We start from the raw sequence: 17,529 nt of genomic DNA, 5'->3' as shown, positions 1-17,529 counted from the left end.
ACACATTTTGCCATTACTCTGAGATTGACAGGCAGAACCAGCCATTGGATTCTATTGCAGGTGAAATGCCTGTTCTGTTAATGATGGCATGTGAACTCTCAGGGGACATGGGGGTGGGGGCGGGGCATGGAATGTACTGGTGAGGGTAAGCTAGATGGGACATAAGAGCACTCTGTGGGAGAAGTACTGATGGTTTGTGGGGTGGATGGAATTATTTTGAAAATGCATGCCCAGAAAGGAACACTTGCACATGCAGACCACAACACAACTACACAACAGACACACGCATCACAAACAATATGTGTATGCACCACACACACACAGAGGCACAAAAAAGACACACAGAAATAAATGCAATATATAATACAACTCACACATGCAGCACACAGACATGTATACCACACACATACATGCAACACAAACACACACAACACACACAAAACAAACACAGCGATGCATGCATGCAACACATATGCAGCACAAACATATCTGAACTGCAAACACCCATATACATCAGCAAAGCAAACATGTGCACAAACACACACAGAGAATACTCAAATACCCTTATTCACTATTATTTAGTTTCTAGAACATGAATTTGGATGGCAAAAATAAACTATGTTTCCATTGAACAAAAGACACAGCACTATACAATCAACTGGAACTTAACTGCAATAATTTTAACATGAAAGCACTTGATGGAGCATGGATGGTCATTGGCAACCAAACAACCATGACATTGATAAACTGAAAATATCTACTCGCTTTTGCAATCTGTTTAACATTTACCATATAACCCAGACAGTACCTGTCTGCTGCCATAGTAGCTAGAAACAGTATTTCCTGGGCAGGTTTCAGCAAGCTATGAGTAGGTTGTTGAAAGAGAATGAACTTGTAGGCCAGTATTGGATCTGGGAGATTGGATCCAGTCCAATATCGTCAGTAGCAGATCCTCAGGAATATAATTCCAATCCAATATATGGAAGCCTATATTGGATCAGAATGCTAGGATCTTGTACCAGAGAGACTCGGCGAGGGAGGGGGAGGGGGACAGAGACTAGGGGACAAAATGTCTACAAGCAGACTCTCCACTCGGTTTTTAAACACTGCACCCATGAAATTGGGAGGTGGGGCAAGCTAACCCCGCAGCCAGGTAACCCAACTGCAATGTAACTCCCCAGCAACCTTGCTGGGGGGGGGTTAACTTGGCCCCCACCCCACCCCAATTTAACGGGTGCAAATTGGAAGTGAGCTTGGAGACACTTTGCCTTAAGCTGGCTCGACACAGTTTTTAAGTGCTGCAACTGCAAAATTCTGGTGTGGGGGGATGAAGTTAACCCACCAGCGAGCACCCAATGGATAAGTGGGTACTTGCTGGGAAGTTACCTTGGCCCCCTTACATCCTGATTTTAGGGGGTGTAGCATTTAAATAGGTATGGAACTGGCTTGGAGACAAAGTATCTCCAAGCCTACTCTTGACCCGATTAAATGTTGGATTTTCAGTTGGAAAATCCAACTCCAACTCTGACCATGACATTTTGAAGGGGTCTAAAGACCCAAATCCAATATTTTTTTTTATTATATCAAAGCTGATCCAATATTTTCATTGGTGCACAGTCCTATGCAGTTGTTCTTTGACCATTCTTCTTCTTTTTTTTTTACAAATCTGTTTGTGCGAAATAAAGTCATACTTCACAATGACCTACAGATACCAAATTTTGCATGAACAATCCTGCCACTTAAATGAACTGAATGTGCTGCTTTTTACACTGGAACATGCATGATGAACAATTTAATTTTTTTGTATTTTAAAAAATAAATTCTGAATATAATCAGCAGATTTGAACTTGAATTGTTCTCAACAGACTTTTAACACCCAATAATCAGATCAGTAATTCAAAAATGGCATCATGTCCAAAAGAAGCAGAAGATTTTTCTCAGTTTCAAATTTGCTATAATTCAAATTTACCATATGTGGTAATTATTCCATTAAAGCTGAAACCCGAAAAATGTCTAACTGCTCTTTTACTTCCCTTTGCAAGCACATTAATTTTAAAAAGCTATGACATATGCAGGTGGCTCTCGAATATTGTGGATTCATGGCCCAGGCTTTCACCCATTCACAGGCCACCTCCATGTATACCAATGTAGTTATTACCAGGACTAAAAAGAACCATGACAAGCTCCGAGAACGAGTTACATCTAGTGGAGTGTGAAAAGACTGGGTGTACCCAGATCAGTGGAAAGCAGCAACAGGGTGGATTGATTGCAGTCCCCCAGTATGGCCTTTGGGGGCAGTGGCACGCCAGAGTGGCAACAGCTGTGTGGCTTGGACGGAGAGAGCCTGGCCACCGGCGCCCATGCATTGGGGACCCGCAGAAGAGTCTACCGCTGTGTGCTTTACATGGGGCTGCCTTTGTAGACTGCCCGGAGCTACTCCAAAATGCAGCTCATCGGCAGCTGATTCACAGTTTTCTATCCTCTCTCAACTAAATGGGTATACAGTTTTAATAGGCACTTTCCCCGCTCCTCAGCTATTGCATGGGGCAATTTAAAGAAGTGGCACTAGAGGTGAAGACTGCTCCATCCACTTTCATCTCTTCCACTGCTTCTTTTAAACCTTCATGCACATCAGCTGAGAAGCAGGAAGAGTGGGTTTTTAAACTTTAAACTTTCTTTGCTGCACAGGCTGCCTCATCCACTCTTGCCACGAATGTGGATTGTTTAGCTAAGGAACTAACCTCATTTGGGGGACTAGGTCAAGCACTCCAATATTACAGTTTGCACAAACATTACCCCTGTGATATCACATGACCAAATTTCCTAGCAGTGTAATCTACGCAAAATGACTTTGCCTGGTCAACAATGGGCATAAACTACTAGTAGGGTTGCCAACCATCCTGGATTACCCGGGAAATCCTGCATTTCCAGAGGGAAATGGTCATCCCATCTGGGATGCCATTTCCCCTATATTTTGGGGAGATTGCACCCTGGGAGGAGGAGTGCTGTGGGTGGGCAACAAAGTGAGCTGAGGGGAGGCGAGAATGGCAGGTGGGGCTGCGCGTGCAGCGAGAGTGAGGGGGCTCCCACTGGCAGCCGGGAAGCACACCCTGTTGGAGAGAGAGAGAGAGAGGTGTTTGTGCTAACTATTTGAGGGGCTGATCAAACTTTCAAAGGCTTGTAGCAATCAGTCTCCCTCTGAGTGCCGGGTAGACACCGCCTGTCTACCTGTTGCGCCTCTTTCCTCCTTCTACTGCCACTTTTCAGAAGAGCCCCCATTTCTCTTCATCTCTTTCTTGCTCTCTCTCCTTCCTGGTTCCTGTGCTCAGTCTGGGTGCAGCAGTACTAGTAGGAGCAACAGACCTTCCCCCCACCTTGCCTCACCTCCCCACTTTGGTTTCCTGTGCTGGCTGAAGGTAATTTGACCCCATTTCAAAAAATGTTGACTTAGTGCTTCAAAATTTCCACATTCCTCACCGAATACAAAGGCAGCAGCCACCTCCTTCTGCTTTCTTTCTATGTTCTCAGTCCCCCCCTGCCCCACCCCAAGATGGCCACACACCCCAAGATGCCCCCACTGAGGCCCCCCAAACTTGTGTCCTGTATTAGGGCAGCATAATGTTGACAACCCTAACTGCTAGTGAACTATATTTTTCTGAGAAAGAAATGAGGCAGGGTATATTTTTTTAACAAAAGTACTTTTCTGAAAGTGGGCAGAAATTTGGACCAAACATAAGAGCATAAGTACAGCCCTGCTGAATCAGGCCCATGACCCATCTAGTCTAGTATCCTGTTTCACACAGTGACCCACCAGATGCCACTGGAAGCCTACAGACAGGATTTGAGGGCAGACCCTCTCTCCTGCTGTTATGCCCCTGCAAGTGGCATTCAGGGACATCCTGCCTTTGAGGCTGGAGGTGGCCTATATCTCTCCAACTAGTAGCCATTGATAGACCTCTCCTCCATGAAGTTATCCAAACCCCTCTTAAAGCCATCTAGGTTGTTGGCTTTCACCACATCTTGGTGACAGAATTCCACAAGTTGATTATGCATTGTGTGAAACAGTACTTCTGTCTGTTGGTTCTAGACCTCCTGGCAATCAATTTCATGGGATGACCCCTGGTTCTAGTGTTATGTGAGAAGGAGAAGATTCTCTCTCTATCCACTTTCTCCACACCATGCATGATTTTATAGACCTCTATCATGTGTCCAGAGGCGTAACTAGGGAAAACGGCGCCCGGGGCAAGCACTGAAATGGCGCCCCCCCACCGCGCCCCCCCCCGCCCCCCCAACATACTACATTATACTTAGGTTTTTCCTCACAAGCGCCCGCCGCCGCCGCTGCCAAGCCAGGCCACTGACTGGCCGCCAGGCGCCAGCAAAGCAATGGGGGGGGGGGCGCAGGCGGCGCGGAAGGGACCGCTCGTGGGGAAGGGGGCACCGACGTGCTCCCTTGACTGCTGCAGCGCTGCTGCACTGAGCAGGAAATATTTGTATTAACAAAAAATTAATTTTTTTAAAAAAAGAATTTGGTCATGGCGGCGCCCCCCACGTGACCAGAAAAGATGGCGCCCGGGGCACGTGCCCCCCCTGCCCCCCTATAGTTATGCCTCTGCATGTGTCCCTGCAGTTATCTTTTTTCTAAACTAAAAAGCCCCAGTTGTTGTAGCCTTGCCTCATAAGGAAGGTGCTCTAGGCCCCTGATCATCTTGGTTGCCCTCTTCTGCACCTTTTCCAGTTCTACAATGTCATTCTTCAAATGTGGTGACCACAGTTGTACACATTACTCCAAGTGTGGTCACACCATGGTTTTGTATAAGGGCGTTATAATATTAGCAATTTTATTTTCAACCCCATTCCTAATGATCCCTAGCATTGAACTGGCCTTTTTATCAGCTGCCGCACATTAAGTCGACACTTTCAAAGAGCTGTCCACCATGACCCCAAGATACCTCTCATGGTCAGTCACCGACAGCTCAGATCTCATCAGTATATACCTGAAGTTGAAGTTTTTCATCCCAATGTGCATCACTTTACACTTGCCAACACTGAACTGCGTTCACCATTTTGTCAGCTACTCACCTGGTTTGGAGAGATTCTTTTGGAGCTCCTCACAATCTGTTTTGGATTTCCTTACACTAAATAGTTAGGTGTCATCTGCCTATCTGGCCGCCTTGCTGCTTACCCCTATTTCTAGATCATTTATGAATAAATTAAAAAGCAGCGGTCCCAGTACAGATCCCTGGGGGACCCCACTTCTTACTTCCATCCATTGTGAAAACTCCCCGATTATACCTACCCTCTGTTTCCTGTCTTTCAACCAGTTAGCAATCCACACATGTACTTGTCCCCTTATCCCATGACGGCTAAGTTTCCTCAGGAATCTTTGATGAGGAACTTTGTCGAAAGCTTTTTGGAAGTCCAAGTATACTATGTCAACTGGATCACCTTGATCCACACATTTGTTGACACTCTTAAAGAACTCCAAAAGGTCCATAAGGCAAGACTGAGACTGAGCAATCTAAACAGGAGTGTGCATTCATTTCATAATGAATGGGGGATGGGGTGGGGTTTGAACAAATCCGCATGGTTTTTTTGTGTGTGTTTCATTTACAACTAGTAAAGAGTCTTGAGTGAGTTCTGGATGTTATTTGTTCCATGTGTTTCATTCTTTTTAACTGTTATGCTTTTATTTTTATTTTTCCCTGAAGTCAAAATAGGTCAGATGGAGGTAACAGGGAGAAAGATGGACAATAAAGTATCTAATCTTCAGCTCAAACACATTTGAGCAAAAGTGTCCACCCTCATGGCAGATCTTTTTTCCACACAAAAGGCAAGGGGAGGGACTTGGAAGTCTCCAAAAGGAAAAGATGAAAGCTTGGTTTGTTTGTCTGTGTGCAAGTTCTTTCTCTGTGTGGACCAAGAGTTTGTATTCTTCTCTTTTGGTCTGTTCTTTGCAAAAACAGCTCCCAATCAGCTCTTACCATACTTTAAGTATTTTCAATCCGTCCTGCAGGATGTTTCCCTACCTTTCCCTTTTCCTTGTGCATAATTAATTGTTCTTGTTTGTAGTTATATATATTAGTTAATACTTAATATGCAGTCTGATCTCTTGTGGGCGTCTGTGTGCCTGGAATATTCTTAATTCTTTAGGGTTTATAGTCCATAGTCTTTTGTGTGCACACCACACACACACATTTCAAGGTACTATTCAAGGTACTTTCCCTCAGCTTGCTAGTATTTGAAGACTTTTGTGGGTAGCCCATAAAAGTACCTCAGTGTTGTGGGGAAAATGGGAAGGTGGGGGAGTTTGAAAATCAATATATTCTTGCTGACAAAGCCATAACTTGGTGAGCAGCAGTACCAACAGTGCTTCATCTTCTGCTCTTCGTCTCAGCTGCTGGTTCCTGCAAGCCACCATTGACTTCCCCCGCAAAATGTACTGGGGAATGATGGACATCACAACCCAAAGGGCTTTTATCCCCCCACTGCCCCCCAGAATGCATGAAGGAATGATGTAATATCACAATGCCCATCCTACCAAGTGCAATTTTGGATAAAATCAGCAGCAGCTGGTTGCCATGAAAAACAGCCACTACTTCTGCCACCATCTTCCAGGTGCAGTTGTCTCATACACTGATACATTGATAATTAAGGCCCCCTGCGCTCCACTGCATCTTGCACATTTCAGGGTATATTTATGGGCTCCCCGTGAATGTTTTTACTCATTTCAAACCCGCTCAAATACCCTACAAGGCTTAAATATTTGCCAGGTTTTTTTATTTAGTGGCTATTCTGTGCCAGTTTGTGACCAACTCACTCTTCTTGAAAAGCTGCCCCTCTGGACACATGCCTTTCTTTCCAGTTCTTTGCCTCTCCAGTCTTTCCATATCCCTACACTTTTTCCTCAGCTTTCTGGTACTTGATAACTTTTCCTCAAGTACCTTTTCTGGCACCTTTATCTCAGCTTTCTGGTACTGGTTCCAACAGCACGGCACCCTCCTCCCACCCCTCTCTCCTACTGTAATCCACATTTGTTTTCTATGTCCCTCTTTCATTCCGCCCATCCCCACCCCATTCCCTCTGGAACTGCCACTCCCTCATCCAGAAAGCAGTTGCCTTCCTCCTTCACCTCTACCATAAACAGCACAGCTGGGTTTGTGATCCACAGCTTCTCAAAAGACCTTCAGTGCTTCCCTTCTGTTAATGTCCTCATAAGGCCTGCCCCCTCACTTCTCATTCTTTTCTCTCTTCTCAAGATTTTGCCTCCTATTTCATTTTGAAATATTGGAAGATTTCAATAAGATTGAAACCATCCACAATAAGCTCTCTTCCTCTCCTCTCTCTACTGCCCTCTTCTGGTTGTCCCTGCTCCTTCCATCTCCATCAGCTGCTTCCTCTTTCCTCTTCTCTTGCTGGATGTTGACTCCCCTGATGCCCCCATTGAACCTGGCTGTTTGCTTCTTTCATCCTATTGTGACCTAGTCACCATTCCTCCTCTCCACCACATCACCATTTATCCCTCTCCTCTAGTTCCTTCCTGCTGCTTTCAAACATACCACTAGCCCTCGTAAGACAGGAAGAACAAAACGTTGTATGTGAGCACAGCATCTAAAATGGGGCTGGAAGTCCCACCCAGCCCCATCACTCACTGTCTTATGAGCCTGAGTCATGGATACACCAGCATTTGTCTAAAGAGACGAACACCTTATCTGTGAATGTGGGCATTTCCATAAACTGGAGGCTGGAATGCCCCAACTGGGGCATGCTGCTTACTCCCACTGCCTTGACTTTTGTTCATCTCAATCCACTCTGGATCTCCTCCAAGCTGACCCCCATCCCCTGCTCTCCACTGGAACTACCCTTACAAATATCTATATATATAATTATCTAAGGCGTACCTGTGGCTAATCTTGTGCATGGCAGCTCTCGCACGAGTTCACGAGCAGAAGCACCGTGGTGATTGGGCAGTGGGGATTCCATATGCATATAGGGAGGAAGAGCCTGTGAGAGTAGAAGTACCATGGTGATCGGGCCTCCGTATGTAGGCTCCTCCTTTTGGGCCTCTGTATGTAGGCGTGATGGCCGTTTTGACCACTGCCGCACATTCACAAATGGCGTCTGCAAGGCCTTGGGCAATGCCAAGCCTCACAGAGGCCATTTGCACATGCGTGGTGGTGGACAAAAAGGCAGACATACGGAGGCCCGAACAGGCCTAATAAAGCGGCCAAACAGGCTGTGGCAGTGATGACCGAGGCTGGGGGAGAGGGGGAACTTTCATGGACACACAGACCCCGCGGCCTAGAGGAAGCCCCCCAAAGGGGCTAAAGGTAAAATAAAAATGATTTTTTTATTTTTTAAAAATTGTGAACACCCCCCTCCCCTTACTGAATCGAAAGGGGGGTGGTTTGAGGGGTTGCGGAACCAAACAGGTCCAGTCAGGTTTGAGTCCATTTCAGACTCAAACTGACCCGGACCAGCCAGTTCTGTGCACATCCCTAAAAGGTTTTAGGCAGAAGCCTTTCCCACCCTGCATCTGAGACACTTCAACGAAACATGTCCAGGAATGAACCTGGTATATTTTGCATACTGCACAGCTGCAGTTTACTGAGAATTGCAGCTACAAGAAGAACTGTTTTATGATCTAGTTCAGATCTCTGAAGATATGCTGCTATGGGAAAAATGCCAGTCATTTTCTTTAAATCATGCATCTGCCCTCCTGCTCAGAATCACTCAGCAGCACAGTGGTTTTTAAAATATTAATGGCTCTGGCAATAGCAGTTTTTCTGCTTCCATCTCTATGCCATGTTTAAGTGAGTGTAAAAGCCACTTATTTCCAGTAACATTAATTTTTTAATGGATTCATTCAGGCTCATGTGTTTCAATAAAAATAGATACCTTTATTTCATTTTACACCCAGCATGTTGACTGTCACAGTGTTTGACCAGTTATTAATCAAAGAACTAAAAAGGTAACTGTTGCAGTCGAGATACATTAGCTTGCATTCAATATTAATACCTCATGTCAATATTTATTTTGCCCATTATTTAAATGGTTGATGTCATCAGACTTGAACCTTCCGCTTGATGTCAGCACTTTGAAGAAAAACTATTGGAAGCAGGGGGTGGGTGGGGCTAGTGAGGCTCTGGTTGGTGTGGCAACTATGGATCAGTTCATACTTGCTGCACATGAGTGCCTCAAATATGTGCTTTCATCTGCTTTCAGATAAAGATGCTTTAGTTTCTATTTCTGTAGCTAAGTTTAGTTATATTGCTTTTAAAAAGGTATAATGGGATATCATCCCAATTTTAAATTATATATATACACACACATTTTAATGCTTGCTAGTTTCCATTTTCTGTTTGGTCAATGGCTGTAAATAAAATTATTACTGTTACTATTACTATTACATGTGTGAGTGCTGAAGACTGGCAACCAGGTCATGCTCATGTTTGAGTTGCAATTTCTGTGAACTACTTCTATATTGGGACTATATTTGTGACCACTGAGGTTTTCCTGAGTGAGGCAGTACAGCTGTTTTCAAGCCACAGTGATTGAACAAAGCATACAAAAGCCTCCATGTGGATGCACTGGTTCGCAGAAACAGCTAAACTGAGGGTAGCCCAGCCACAAGCTTCATGGCAGTCTGACCTTTGCATATTCTGGAGGCACTCGTGAGGCAACTGCAAGCTGTCTCGTGCTTTGTAGTCCTTGTAATATGGGATCCTCAGTCTTGTTTGTATGGATCAGTTTCAGTCAGTGCTTAATCAAGAGACACAAATGACCAATGCGCTCACCAAGTCCTAGGAGAAGCTGGGTCCCCTATTTGGAGCTTCTAGCAACTCCATTTGAGGAAGCCATCATAACAAGAGAATTTGGGTTACTCAAATGGTTGACCTTCCAACCATTCCCAAGGTTACGCCAAAGGCTGTTCTTCTCAGTCTTTTGAAAAATCTCTTCTAGTCCTGGCCAGCCGTCTATAACAACAGATTGCCCCTGAGACTGGTTCATACATGCTGCAACATCCAGCCATGACTTGCATGTATGAAGGGACAATCACCAATACAACTTTTGATTTGCCGTAACAGTCCAAACATAGAGGCTGTTCTCAGGAGCAGCCTAGCCTGGGCTAGGCCGAGGAGGAGCCACAGAGGCAGCAGACGCCTAGAGCTCATTGCGTAGTGCCCTGGGGGATAATAAGAGGCTGGGAAAACAGGTCCCTGCCTCTGTTGATATTCACTGCCTGGAGTGGCATGGATAATGATCTGCGCCACTCTCGGCAGTGCGGATTGTGTTGGTGCACCTCTAGCACGCCAAAGCAACTAACATCAATCGTTTGGGGGAAGGTAGGTAGGTGGAACCCTTCCCCCCTCCTGCCCAACCACCTGCCCAACCACCCATCTGTGCAGTCATGTGAATAGCCCCATAGTGTTTTCAGTGGATGCAGTTCAAACATTCAACTGCCCATCAATAAGACAAGAGTACTCAGCTGTGGAGGTGTACACTACCCCTTGCACTGGTGTAGTGGACGGGAAGGAGCCCAGTCTACATCTGATCAAAAACCTGCCTTATTGAAAAAGGTAGGGTCATCAACTGCCCATACAGAGACAGCACACATATACAGGTACATGTTTAGGATAATTACGTATATAGCAGAGTATTTCAGGAGCTAACTCATTCCCATTACAACAGAAATTAACAGGGTCTCAGGGGCAACAGCTTGCAAATGATAAGCATGGAGATTCATGTAAGGTTAAACTAATCTACTTTATTCAGAAGTACATTATGATAAGAAAAGACCTATATCTAACTTCTGGCTACATGTTGGTAAGAGAGAGACTTATAGAAGCATGTTGCCCAGAAAGACAGCTAGAAGCATTCTGAGAAGAAAAAGGAAGTCACTCCCAGGAAGTTCCTGAGTACATTCTATCAATAGAGGGGTCATAGAGGCAGAGATACATAGGAAAAGGTCATTAGGATTACTGGTGCAAAAGGTTGATGCTGTCTGGAGCTGGATTTCCAGCAGTACACATGTAAGAGTCCATTCACAACTTTTGTTGAATGAGATCAAAGATGCGAGTACAATCTCCCTCCCCACTCCATGTGTTTGTTCAGTGAATGCATTTTGAAGATGTGAACAAGCCTGAAGAGAATGAGGTATGAAACATGATCTCCCTGATAATGAAGCTCACCTCATCACTAGGTGGCCTTAGGCAAGATATTCTTTTTCAGTCTCAGTCCCCACTGCCCACTGCCAGCATTCACAATACGGGGACAATAAAACTGAGCTATCGTAGATGGTTGTTCTAAAGACTGTGATAAGATAATGTTGTGTTTGGATTAGATTTTATTTTGTGTATTCATTGTTCTATAATTTTATTTCTGAAGTTTTAGCTGTCCCAGAGAACACTGATGTGTTAGGATAGTGTGACCTAAAATTATCCAAGTATGCCTGCTCTTTAAGATTCCATCTATAAATCCATTAGGGATGTGCCTGGTCCGGAGCAGTCCGGACCGGCACCAAAGGGGGGCCTTTCTTTTAGGGCAGGGAGGGCTTACTTACCCCTCCCGCCTCTTTGCCCCCTCCAGCGCTCGTATTTTACTGTGTAATTGGGGCGCTGGAAACCAGCCGCCTCCGCGCGAGCGGATTAGGGCCAAAAGTAAGCTACTACCACCGTCGCCTGCCCTCCCTCCCTCCCTCCCTCCCTCCCAGCCGCCCACCCAAGTCCTCACTGCATGGTGTTACAAAAAAGAGAGGAGCTCGCGAACAGAGCTCCTCTCTCGGCAAAGTCCCGGATGCTACTGAGGCCTTGGGCGCGTGTGCGCCGCATAGGACACCTGGGAACTTCCGCCGGAGGCCCGGTCTACCCGGCCTCGTCCCCTGCCGGCGGGTAGACCGGGCCTCCGGCGGAAGTTCCCAGGTGTCCTATGCGGCACACGCGCGCCCAAGGCCTCAGTAGCGTCCGGGACTTTGCCGAGAGAGGAGCTCTGTTCGCGAGCTCCTCTCTTTTTTGGAACACCATGCAGTGAGGACTTGGGTGGGCGGCTGGGAGGGAGGGAGGGCAGGCGACGGTGGCAGTAGCTTACTTTTGGCCCTAATCCGCTCGCGCGGAGGCGGCTGGTTTCCAGCGCCCCAATTACACAGTAAAATACGGGCGCTGGAGGGGGCAAAGAGGCGGGAGGGGTAAGTAAGCCCTCCCACCCTTAAAGGAAGACCCCCCACCCGGACCCGGACCGGCCAGGTCCGAACAGGTCCGGACAGTTCAGAGGCCTTTCGAATGGCCTCCAGACCGGTTCGGACACACCCCTAAAATCCATGTGAAAAGAATACCCAGTCCAGAACCCACTAAAATCCTCATCACACATATCCCTGCTGCTAAACTAAAACTAAAACCCTCCAATCCTTACTAGCAGATGATTTTGCTTTAAGTGCTTATCAACTAGAAACTTGGAAAGGTTTAACACAAAACAAATTATTGTTGTGCATTTTGTAAACAACATATAGTGTTTTCTTTATATTTAGATGCTATACAGATATAAAGGTGGTTCACATGACCGCTGGGTCTGGGGGGAAGGCAGGACCATACCTACCTCCCCCCACATGATCTCCAGCTCTTTGGATTGCCACCGCTCGTGCACCCACATGACCAGTGCAGCAGCAGTCACCCAATGTGGCATCAGGAGAGGGGGTCCTCCCACATCCCACAGTGCACGGCTTGGGCAGTGGAGAGACCACACTGGCCGCGTTGCAGTCGGGGCTCTATGGTATTTATATTTATATTTATATTTATATTTATATTTATATTTATATTTATATTTATATACTGCCCTTCGTCCTAAGACCCCAGGGCAGTTAACAAGAAGATAGAATAATACAATTCAATAAAGCCTAAACACCAGATAAAACAATACATCTCAATAAAAGACATAAACACAGAATCAAACGTAGCTAAAAAAATTAAAAAGAGCAGGGACAGCCAATTGGCCAAAAGCCTGAATAAAAAGGGCAGCCTTCACTCTCCTCCTGAAGGCTGGGAAAGAGGGAGCCATGTGGGTCTCCTCCACAAGCAACCAGGCCTCAGCTGGAGTCAGCATGTGGAGCATAGACCTCCCAGCTGATCTAGTTAGGTGGGTAGATACAGCTGGGAGCAGATGGTCTCTAAGGTACTTGGGGCCCAAGCTGTTTATGGCTTTAAAACTAGCACCTTGAATTGTACCAGAAACAGACTGGCAGCCAGTGCATTACCTTCAGGACTGGAGTAATATGTGCACTGTGAGCAGTCCTAGAGATCAATCTGGCAGCCACATTCTGCACCAACTGTAGTTTCCAAATACCTTTCAAGGGCAGCCCCATGTAGAGTACATTGCAACAATCCAATGTGATGTGACTAAAGCATGAGTGACAGAGGCCTGATCTACCTCACTTTTAGCCCAAATTTCAAACCTGGTGGTTATCACAACCAGCTCTACCCAGGCTAGCAGGGGCGTAACTATAATAGGGCAAGGGGAGACAGTTATCTAGGGGCCCACTGCCTTGGGGTGCCCCCCAGAGGCAAGTCACATGACTGACTCCCCAGCCACACACCCGCCCGGGATTCCTTCAGTTGTATACATCCATCGAAACTGATGTGAATGTTAAGACCTGGAGCTACCAGAACAGCATATCTTACCATTAAATGACTTGCATCATCCACAATTTACAAATAATTTAAGATGATGTTCTATTGTGGCACATAGGAGATACACACACACACAAATATATACATACATATATAAAAATTTACATATACGTATATAAAAATTTTACTATCCTCTTTGTTACCACTATTCAGCCTCATTTAAGATTTCTTTACTTCATTTGCTGAGCTTCAGTGAGGAGGGGGGCCCGTTTTAAAATCTTGTCTCTGGGCCCACTCCAACCTTGCTACGCCCCAGCAGGCTAGCACTGACCTAACCTAGTAAGGCTGGTCGTGAGAATGACTTCATCGAGCACAGTTCCTCTCCCTGTTACCATGCAGACTTTAGCTTCAGTTAAATGGATATCTTCTGGTATAAACTGTCCCTTGATTACTCCTGAAGAGCCTCTGTCTTCCTTTCTGGTTCTTCTTCCCTTACCACTCCCTGGCTGCAAGGGGGATTCACAGCAAGTGGGCATCTTCTTCTATGATACAGTCATAGACAGGAGTGGATTAAGCTTTTTGCCGCCCATAGGCCAAAAGGCTTTTGCCACCCTTTTACCATAAACAAAATAAGTTTGCCTTTTTAAATATAAGGTAAAAGGGGGGAATCTTCTCCTCGCCCACTCCACCCTTCCTGCAGCTGCCGCTGCCCACAGAGAGGGACGGCAACATTTGAAGAGGGGCAAAATTTGCTGCTTCTCAAATTTTGCCACCATAGGCAAATGCCTACTCTGCCTCTCCATTAATTCACCACTGGTCATAGACTCTTCTAGCAGACAGTGTTCAATTCCCAGGAAACCTCTTTGAAGACAGCTGCAGATCACCAGTCTGCCATTTATAACATCCCCTTTTGTTTCTTGTCCAGTGGTTTAACTCTTCCTAATTGTAGTTGACCTCTCTACTTCAGTCCTCTGGAAAACATACTTCCTTCTCTGCTGCCTTCCTCCACTATCAAATTCCACCAACCAGTACCACCAACTAGGGATGTGCAGACTGCTTTTAATTAGAACTGTTTCTCCCTTGAAACGGCTCAGTTTGAGTGGTTTGACCTTGAACTGAACTGGACCCAGTTCAGTCTGAGGTTGGACCAAACCTCTCAGGCTGTTCCGGGACCGGTTCAAGGGCAGGTGTGTGTGTGTTCAATTTTCAGTTTTTAAAAAGTGACTTAGCACCTGGCAAGGGCAGCGGTGGCCTTCGGGGGATGCTGCAGCAGCTGTTGGGGGGGTGTCCCTGCATCTCCCCCAGCCAGCCTCCCCCCTCCCCCAGCCGGCCTCCCCCATCCCCAGTTTCCTACGGGTCAGGCCAGCCCATTTCAGGGCCATTTCTGAGAAATATAATTTTCCAGACCCAGCCACACAAATGGCCCGTACGCATGTGCAACAGCCTTGAAAATGGCCACCACATGCTCACAAAATGAACCAGGGGAGGCAGGCAGGTAGAGGGGGAGATGCTGGAGGATCCCCCCCCCAAAAAAACCTCCACAGCACCCTCCAAATGCTACCACTGCTTTGCTGGGCAGCAAGTCATTTTTTAAAACTGAAAATGGAACTCACACACCTCGCCCTCAAACTGGGCCAAAACCGGTTCTAATTCAAACTGAACCAGGCCCCTGTTTGAGGGGTGCCAAAACTGGTTCAGATTCAAACTGAACCAGGCAAACCAGTTTTGTGCACATCCCTACCATCAACTGACTCTCAGAACCTTGACTGGACTCTTGACCAATCAAGAAATGAGTATCTGTCCATTCCAGTTGACCAGTCAGTTGTACACTTTGGAATCCTACATATAACAACAACAATTATTTATATACTGCTTTTCAACAAAAGGTTCCAAAGTGGTTTACATAGAGAAGTAAATAAATAAACAAGCTGGATCCCTGTCCCCAAAGGGCTCACAACGTAAAAAGAAACATAAGACACACACCAGCAACAGTCACTGGAGGTACAGTGCTGGGTGTGGATAGGACCAGTTACACTTCCCCTGCTAAATAAAGAGAATCACCATATTAAAAAGGTGCCTCTTTGCCCTGTTAGAGGGGTTATAATTGTCAGCGTTCCTGGGGGGAGGAATTCTCCAAGGCAAACGTTACGCCCTCCATCACTAAATTCTAGGCATGGGCATGGCCTCAGAGCTGGGGAAGGAGGGAAGTTCATTCACTCACTTCTTCTCCTGTCAGCGGGAGCAAAAGGTCTGATCTTCTCCCCGGGAGACAGTCAGACCAACAAGCCCGTCCTGGCTGATCTCCTCATCCTCGGCAGCCCCTGGCTTAAATAGAGCCTTGCATTTCAGACACTCTCCCCCTCCTTCCAATGTGTTCTGCCTTCCTTGGCTGGGCAGGTGTAGTGGCCAGCCAACCCCTGGCTCCCAAAAGGGACTTGTTTTCTAACTCTACCCCCTTCCTTAATATCCCTGCACCTGTTTGCAGCTGTGGAGTTAATATTGTTGCTATTCCCTCTCCACCAAGCTGCCGTCTCCTGGGCTGTCCCCACCCACCCCCCAGCAGCTGTTGCACTTGTCTCTGAGCTCTCCCTGACTCCTGAGAGGTAATTGCTGGGGTTGCCTTGGTGTTTGGAACCCCTGGCTTCCCTTGACACCCTGCCGTGGATGGGTACACAACCCTGTCTTGTGGGGGAGGGTAAGAACTCCTGACAATAATATCATAAAATGTCTAAATATGTGTTTGTGACTTAGTTACACATACTTTAAAACTCCTATTTCCCCTTCCCTACAGGGACATTGAGGGGTTTATAAAATTCAGTAATTGCGAAGCACTCCATGCTCAAACACAAAAGGAACACCTCAGACATTTAATCAGCTTTAATTACCTTAAATTAAGTGCCATTGTTTTCAGTGAAGGAACAGCTCTTGGCCAGTTCTTATGGGGAATGTTCTATCTTTCAGCAGCCAGGAAAGGACCTGGAGAAATGAAGGGGGGATGGATCAGGACTAAAGAGCAGTGTGGGGGAAGAGAAGAAGAAGGGAGATGGAAACGTGGGACACTGAGATAGAGGGTTAGGTAAAGGGAATGTGGGGGGGGCGGGGAGAAAGAAGAATGGAAGGTGGAATTGTAAGGGACCTGGAGAGAATTGGGCAGCAGAAAACTGGAGAAAAAGAGAGAAGCAGCAGGGAGAGGACCTGGAGAAGGAAAAGCAGAGATGGGTGGGGGTAAAGGAGTAAGTGGAGGAGAGGACTTCTGCAAATACAAAGAAAGAAAAGGAAAGGGCAGAGAAAGGGAAGGAGGAAAAGCAGACTAACATACAAAGAAAGGAAGAAACCAAAAACTGTTCCCTGTCACACTGCTCACCATTGTTGATGGACTTTGGCTATTACATCAGCAATTAGGCTTATAGTCTATTCAAATCCAGCATAAACCAACCCTATCATTATAGCCACACCACCTCCTTTCCAGTATTAGCTACATACTGTAATACCTTACAGATCATCCTGAAGCCAAATTTTAACTTACTTTACTAAATGAAATACACTTTTAAAAGATCCACAAGAAAAGTAACTTCTCCTCAGACACAATCTACATTTATTAAATATTTCTTAAATCAATAAATAGTGTGAGGTGCTTTGAACTCTCAAGTGCTATGGAAATGTTAAGTTATTTTTATTATGGTGGGGGGCAGTGGTGAACATGCCTGTATCCCGTTGTGATGATAACACTTGTATAATCAAGGACTGTCCTCAAGGGTTGTGAGCTGGTCTTGTGGTAGCAAGCATGACTTGTCCCCATAACTAAGCAGGGTCTGCCCTGGTTGCATATGAATGGGAGACTTGATGTGTGAGCACTGCAAGATATTCCCCTCAGGGGATGAAGCCGCTCTGGGAAGAGCAGAAGGTTTCA

The sequence above is a fragment of the Hemicordylus capensis genome, chromosome 5 (genome assembly GCF_027244095.1).
Source record: "Hemicordylus capensis ecotype Gifberg chromosome 5, rHemCap1.1.pri, whole genome shotgun sequence".
Classification (NCBI taxonomy): domain Eukaryota; kingdom Metazoa; phylum Chordata; class Lepidosauria; order Squamata; family Cordylidae; genus Hemicordylus; species Hemicordylus capensis.
Note: the sequence above shows the minus strand (reverse complement) of the source record.